This window comes from Pristiophorus japonicus, unplaced genomic scaffold (genome assembly GCF_044704955.1).
Source record: "Pristiophorus japonicus isolate sPriJap1 unplaced genomic scaffold, sPriJap1.hap1 HAP1_SCAFFOLD_1268, whole genome shotgun sequence".
In the NCBI taxonomy this organism is placed as follows: domain Eukaryota; kingdom Metazoa; phylum Chordata; class Chondrichthyes; family Pristiophoridae; genus Pristiophorus; species Pristiophorus japonicus.
Window position 1 is genome coordinate 52,093 of NW_027250934.1, and position 7,562 is coordinate 59,654.

At 53.6% G+C, this 7,562-nt stretch overlaps 1 non-coding gene across 1 annotated transcript; it reads left to right on the forward strand.

Annotated features, from left to right (window-relative positions):
• Positions 1 to 1,276: 1,276 nt before the first annotated feature.
• Positions 1,277 to 1,349, forward strand: trnat-ugu (transfer RNA threonine (anticodon UGU)). The gene has a single exon. It is a non-coding gene; the product is annotated as a tRNA-Thr (tRNA).
• The last annotated feature ends 6,213 nt before the right edge of the window (positions 1,350 to 7,562 follow it).

Here is a 7,562-nt window from a genome sequence, read left to right on the forward strand (position 1 = left end):
AAAGTATTTACAGGTTTACATATATAACACCCATCATGACCTGTTCGACATCTTTTTACCCCTCTCTCCCTTTCCCACCATCTTGCTTTCCCCGTCTCTCACTCATTCCCCTCTCTCACTCTCTCCCGTCTCCCTCGCCTCACCCTCTCAACTTCCCCCCTTTCCATCTCTCCCCTACCCACTCTCTCCACCATCTCTCCCCTTCTCTCTCTCCCCTCCCCCTTTCTCTCCCCATCCCCCTGTCTCTCTTTCCCCTTCCCTCTCTATCTCACTTCTTCCACTCTCTCTTTTCCCTTCCCCTCTCTTTCCTGCTCCTTCCCCTGATTTTCCAAAAGCAGGTGGCTCCATTAGTCAGGGGTTAGAGCACTGGTCTAGTAAATCAGGGATTGTAAGTTCAAATCTCACTGCGGCCTGCTCAAAATTAGCTCAGTATTTAAATTCACCATCAATTAACAAGGGCTTTAATTATAAATATTAAACAGCTCTGAGACTGACCTTGGAACAACAGGTTCTCTCTCCCTTCCCCATCACGACCCATTCTACATCTTTTTCCCGCTATCTCGTTTTCCCCGTCTCTCACTCATTCCCCTCTCTCTCCCTTTCCCCCTCACTCACCTCACCCTATCTCCCCTCACTCTCTGCCCTCCCCCTCTCTCTCTCTCACTCCTTCCCCCTCTCTCCCCTTAACATCTCTTTCCCCTTCCTCCCTTTCTCTCCCCTACCCCTCCTCTCTCTCACTCTCTCTTCCCTCTCTCCTTTCCCTTTCCTTTCAGATTCTTCCCTTCTCCCTCTCTTTCTCTTCCCTATCTCTCTCCCCTTCCCTTCCCCTTCCCTCTTTCCTACTCCTTCCCTTCTCTCTCCCCCTTCTACATTCTCCCCACCTCCCTCTCTCCCCTTCCCCTCCCTGTCTCCCCTTCTCCCTCTCCCTCACTCCTTCCCCTCTCTTCCCTTCCCCTTCACTTCTCTCCCCTCCCCCTGTCTCACTCCCCTTCTGCTCTGTCCTCTTCTTCACTCTTTCTCACTCCTTCCCTCTCTCTTCCCTTAACCTCTCTTTCCCCGTTACTCTCTTTCTCCGCTGCCCCTCTCTCTTTCTCCTGATCTATCCGTTCCCCTCTCTCTCACTCCTTCACCACTCTCTCCTGTTTCTCTCCCTCTCTCGCCCCTTCCACTCTCTCTCACTCCTTCCACTCTCGCTCTCCCCTTCCCCTCTCACTTCTGCCCTGTCTCCCCTTCCCCTCTCTTTTCTGTTCCTTCCACTGTCATTATTAAAGCAGGTGGCTCCATAGCTCAGGGATTAGAGCTCTGGTCTTGTAAACCAGCGGTCATGAGTTCAAATCTCACTGGGGCTTACTTAAAATTAGTTTAGTATTTAAATATGCATCACTCTCTTCTGCCTTTTCCCTTTCCTTTCAAACTCCCCTCTTCTCCTTGACTCTCTACCCCCATCATAAAAGGTTTATAAAACAACAGCACTTGTGTGCTGAGAGATTTGCTTAGTATTGTCACTGGTGGCAATAAACGCCTGGGCTATCGCTATGGACTTACTCAAGGTTGGGGTCTTGACAGGCAAAAGTTTGCGAAGTATATAGAAGTCCTTGAGCATGTGCTCCAAATGTCCTTCAAAATTTGCAATGTCCTGCAAGGCCCCTGAGCTCGGTGACATAACTTGCCACTTCCTGGCCTTCAGACCTCTTGTACGTGTAGAACCGGTACCTCGCCATCAGAACACTTTCCTTCGGGTTCCATGCTCCCGGACCAGTGTGCACAACTCATCGTATGATTTCTCTGTGGGTTTCGCTGGAGCAAGCAGGTTTTTCATGAGGCCATACGTTGGTGCCCTGCAAACGGTGAGGAGAATCGCCCTTCGTTTGGCAGCGTTCGTTTCTCCTTCCATCTCGTTGGCCACGAAGTATTGGTCGAGTCGCTCCATGAAGGTTTCCCAATCATCTCCCTCCGAAAATTTCTCCAGGATGCCCACTGTTCTCTGCATCGTTGTGTTCGTCATCTGTATCTCGTCGCCAGTTGTTGTATATGAATAAAGAGTCTGACCAGATACTGCGGGCTCATAGCAAATTGTGACCTTAGTCTTTTATTACAGGTCTCCAGAGTGCCTCTGCAGCCTGTGAGGCCTCCTTAAGTACAGGTGCTCCCAAGGGATTGTGGGATCCCTTGGGACTTCAGGGGATGAGCCCTCTGGTGGTTACACAAGGTATTTACAGATTTTCATATATAACACCTATCATGACCCGCTCTACATCATTTTACCCCTCTCTCACTTTCCCACTATCTCGCTTTCCCCATCTCTCACTCATTCCCCTCTCTCTTTCCCTCACTCACTCCTTCCCATCACTCTCTCCATCCCCTCCCTCTCTTTCCCGACCTCCCTCTCTTCCTCGCTGTCTCCCCTCACCCCTCTCTCTCTCTCCCCCTCCCCTCTCTCTCACTCCTCCCCCCCTCTCTTTCCCCTTCCCCCCCTTTCTCACTCCTTCTGCTCTCTCTTTTCCCTTCCCCGCTCTTTCCTGCTCCTTCCCGTTTTTTCCAAGAGCAGGTGGCTCCATCGCTCAGGGCTTAGAGCAGTGGGTCGTGAGTTCAAATCTCACTGGGGCCTAATGTTAGTATTTAAATACTCGTCTCTCATTTCTCCCACTCGTTTCCCTCCCTCCTATCTCTCTCTTTGCCCTTTCCTTTCAGGTTATCCTCCTCTCTCTCTCCCCCCCTCTCTCTCACTTCTTCCCCCTCTCTCCCCTTAACCTCTCTTTTCCTGTCCTCCCTCTCTCTCCCCTGCCGCTCTCTCTTCCACCCAATCTCCCCATCCCCTTCCCCTTCCCCCTCTCTCTCACTCCTTCCGCTCTCTCCCCTCCCCCTCTCGCTCCCCTTCCCCTCTCTCTCTCACACCTTCCCCTCTCTCTTTCCCCTTGTCCCCTCTCTCTCACTCCTTCCCCTCTCTCTCCCCTTCCCCTTTCTCTGGTCCCCTTTCTCTCCCCTTCCGCTCTATCCCCTGCCCCTCTCTCCCACTCCTTCCACTCTCTCTCCCTCCCTTCCACACCCTCGCTCTCCATCCCCTTCCTCTCTTTGCCCTCCTCCTTCTTTTCCTCGCTGTCTCCCCTTCCGTCTCTCTCACTCCTTCCCCACTCTCTCCCCTTCCCCTCTCTCTACCCTTCCTCTCTCTCTCCCCTTCCCCTCTCTCTTTCCCATTGTCCCCTCTCTCTCACTCCTTCCCCTCTCTCTCCCCTTCCGTCTCTCTCACTCCTTCCCCTCGCTCTCACCTTCCTCTCTCTCTCTCTCACCCCTCTCTCCCCTTCCCTTTCTCTCTCCCCTTCCATCCCTCTCTCCGCTTCCCCATCTCTCTCCCCTTCCCCCTCTCTCTCCCCCTCTCTCTCTTTGTCCACTGTCGCTCACTCCTTCCCCTCTCTCCACTCTTCTCACCCCCTCCCTCCTCCCTTTCTCTCCTTCCACCCCTCTCTCTCCCCATTCCCATCAGACTCTCCCCTCCACCTCCAGCCCATCCCCCCTCTCGCCCCTTCTGCTCCCCTCTCTCCCTTCCCCCTCTCTCCCATTCCCTTCTCTCTCACTCCTTTGCCACTCTCTCCCCCTCCCTCCCTCTCTTTCCCCTCCCCGCCTCTCTCTCTCCCTTTCCCCTCTCTCTTTCTCCCTGTCTCCAGGGATTGTGGGTTCAAATCTCACTGGGGTCGACTCAAAATTAGCTCAGTATTTAAATTCACCGTCAATGAACCAGGGCTTTAATTATAAATATTAAACAGCTCTGAGACTGACCCTGGAACAACAGGCTCCCCTCACACCCTTCCCCCTCTCCTCTTCTCGTCTCTCTTACACTCTCTCTCCCCTTCCAAATCTCTCTCTCCCTTCCCCCTCACAACCCATTCTACATCTTTTTACCCCTCTCTCCCTTTCCCACAATCTCGCTTTCCCCGTCTCTCCCTCATTCCCCCCCCCATCCTCCTCCCTCACCACACCCTCTTTCTAATTCCCCCTCTCTTCCCTCACTCTTTATCCTTCCCCCTCTTTCTCCCTTCCCCTACACTCCCCTTCCCCTCTCTCTACCCGGCTCCTTCTCTCTCCCCTTCCCTCTCTCACTCTCCCCGTCTTCCCCTCATTCCACTCTCCCTGCCTTCTCCCTCCCTCCCCTCTCTCTTCCCTTCCCCACTCTCTCCCCTTCCCCTGCCTCTCGCTCCCCTTTCCCCCTCTCTGTCACTCCTTCCACTCTCTCCCTTTCCCCTTTTCCCTCCCTCCTGTCTTTTTCTTTTCCCTTTACTTTCAGGTTTTCCCCCTCTCTCTCCCCTCCCCCTCTCTCTCACTCTCACTCCTTCCGCCTCTCTCCCCTTCCCCTCTCTCTTTCTCCCAGTCTCCCCTTCCAACCTTCTCTCCCACTCCTTCCCTTCTCTCTCCCACCCTTCCACACACTTTCTCTCTCTCCATCCCCTCCCTCTCTTTCCCCACCTCACTCTCTTCCTCGCTGTCTCCCCTTCCCTCTCTCTCACTCTCTCCCCTTCCCCTCTCTGTCCTCCCCCTCTCTCTCTCACTCCTTCCCCCTCTCTCCTCTTAACCTCTCTCTCCTTTTCCCCACTCTATTCCTCCCATCTCACCTTTCTCCCCTCTCTCTCACTCCTTCTCATTTCTCTCCCCATCCAATCTCTCCCCTCCCCTCTCTTCCACTCCTTCCCCCCTCTCCCCCCACCCTTCCACATTCTCTCTCCTCTCCCTCTCTTTCCGCACCTCCCGCTCTTCCTCGCTGTCTCCCTTCCCCTCCCTCTCTCTCCCCTTCCCTCTCTCTCTCACTCCTTCCACTTTCTCTTTTCCCTTCCCCTCTCTTTCCTGCTCCTTCCCCTGTCTTTCCTAAAACAGGTGGCTCCATAGCTCAGGGGTTGTGAGTTCAAATCTCACTGGGGCCTACTCAAAATTAGCTCAATATTTAAATTCACTGACAATTAACAAGAGCTTTAATTATAAATATTAAACAGCTCCGAGACCGACCCTGGAACAACATGCCTCCCCTCTCCTCTTCTCATCTCTGTTACACTTTCTCTCCATCCAAATCTCTCTCCGCCTTTCCCCATTCTACATCTTTTTAGCCCTCTCTCCCTTTATAGCTTTCCCTGTCTCTCACTCATTCCCCTCTCCCCCCTTCCCGCTCCCTCCCCTTCCCCTCTCTTTTCCCCTTCTCCTCTCACTCCGGCCTTCCCGCTCGCACCTTCCCCCTCTCTTTTCCTCTCTCCTCTCTCTCACTCCTTCCCCTCTTGCTCACCTTCCCCTCCCTCTCTCTCCCGTTCCCCTCTTTCTTCCTCCCTGTCTCACCTTCCCTCTCTCACTCCATCCATTCTCCCTCCCCACCCCCTCTCTCTCTCCCCTCCCACTCTCTCCCCTCCCCATTCTCTCTCCTTCCTCACTCTCTCCCGTTCCCCTCCCACTCTTTCCCCTTCCCCCTCGCTCACACATCTTCCTCTGTCTCACCTGTTCCCTCTCTCTCCTCTACCCATTTTCTTCTCTCTCTCTCTCCTTCCCCTCTCTCTCTCCCCTTCCCCCTCTCTCTCTCCTTCCCCTATCTCACCCCTTCCCCCTGTCTCTCTCCCCTGGAGTATTGTGTACAGTTTTGGTCTCCTAATATGAAGAAGGACATTCTTGCTATTGAGGGAGTGCAGCGAAGGTTCAACAGACTGATTCCCGGGATGGCAGGACTGATCTATCAAGAACGACTGGATCAACTGGGCTCACTGGAGTTCAGAAGAATGAGAGGAGATCTCATAGAAATGTTTAAAATTCTGATGGGACTGGACATGTTAGATGCAGGAAGAATGTTCTCGATGTTGGGTAAGTCCAGAACCAGGGGTCCCAGTCGAACGATAAGGGGTAAGCCATTTAGGACCGAGATGAGGAGAAACTTCTTCACCCAGAGAGTGGTGAACCTGTGGAATTCTCTACCACAGAAAGTTATTGAGGCCAATTCATTAAATATATTCAAAAAGGAGTTAGATGTAGTCCTTACTACTAGGGGGATCAATGGGTATGGCGAGAAAGCAGGAATGGGGTCCTGAAGTTGTATGTTCAGCCATGAGCTCATTGAATGGTAGTGCAGACTCGAAGGGCCGAATGGCCTACTCCTGCACCTATTTTCTATGTTTCTATGTTTCTATGTTTCCCTCACTCTCTCTCCCCTTCACCCTGTCTGTCTTCCCTTCGCTCACACTCTCTCCCCTCACCCTGTCTCTCTCCACTTCCCTCGGTATCTCTTCCCTTTCCCCTCTCTCTCCCCTTCCCCTTCCTCTCCCCTTCCCTCTCTCTCTCCTCTTCCCCCTCTCTCTCTCTCTCTCCTTCCACTGTCAGACACGCCTTCCCCTCCCTTTTAATTTTCTCCCCCATTCTCTCCCTCTCCTCCCCTCGTCTCGCCCCCCTCCCACCTCCCTTTCTCTCCTTCCCTCGCTCTCGCTCTCGCTCTCCCCTTTCCCATCAGACTCTCCCCTTCCCCGTCTGGCTCATTCCCCCTCTCGCCCCTTCTCCCTCTCTACCCACCCTCCCCGCTTTCCCTGCTCTCTCGAACTCCTTCCACTCTCTTTTTTTCCCTTCCCCTCTCTTTCCTGCTCCTTCCCCTGTCTTTTTCAGTGTAGGTGGCTCCATAGCTCAGGGGTTAGAACACTGGTCTTGCAAACCAAGGGTCGTGGTTTCAAATCTCACTGGGTCCTTCACAAAATTAGCTTAGTGTTTAAATTTATGTCAATTAACAAGGGCTTTAATTACAAATATGAAACAGCTCCGAGACTGACCCGAGATCAAAAGGCTTTCCTGTTCTTGTCTCTCTCCCCGATCGTCCCCTGATCCACCCTTTCCCTCTCTCCCGACTTTCCCCATCACTACACAATCTGCCTCTTTTTACTCGTTCCCGCTCTCGTTTTCCCCGCTACTTTTCTCACTCATTCCACTCTCTCCCCTTCCCCACTCTCTGCCCATCCCCACTCTTTCCCCTTCCCCCTCTCTCACACATCTTCCTCTATTTACTGTTCCCTCTCTCTCCTCTACCCATTTTCTCCCCTCTCTCTCTCTTTCTCTCTCCTTCCTTCCTCTCTTCCTTCCCCCCCCTCTCTCTCTCTCCTTCCCCCTGGCTCCCCTTCACCCTTCACCCTCTCCCCTTCCCTCTCTCTCTCCCCTTCCCCCTCTTTCCCCTTCCACTGTCTCTCACTCCATCCCCTCTCCCATATAATGTTCTCCCCCACTCTCTGCCTCCTCTCCCCTGCCTCCGCTCTTCTCGCCCCCTCCCTCCTCCCTCCTCCCTTTATCTCCTTCCCTCACTTTTCCCATCAGACTCCCCCTCCCCCTCTGGCCCATTCCCCCCTCTCTCCCTTTCTCCATTTCTCTCCCCTTCCCCCCCCACCTCTCTCCCCTTCCCCTCCCTCTCCCTCTCTTTCCCCTTCCCCCCCTCTCTCACTCCTTCCACTCTCTCTGTTTTCCCTTTCCTTTCAGATCCTTCCCCGCTCTCTCCCCTTCCACCACTCTCTCTCCCTTTCTCACTCCTTCCCTACTCTCTTCCCCCTCTCTTCCCTCCCTCCTCTCAC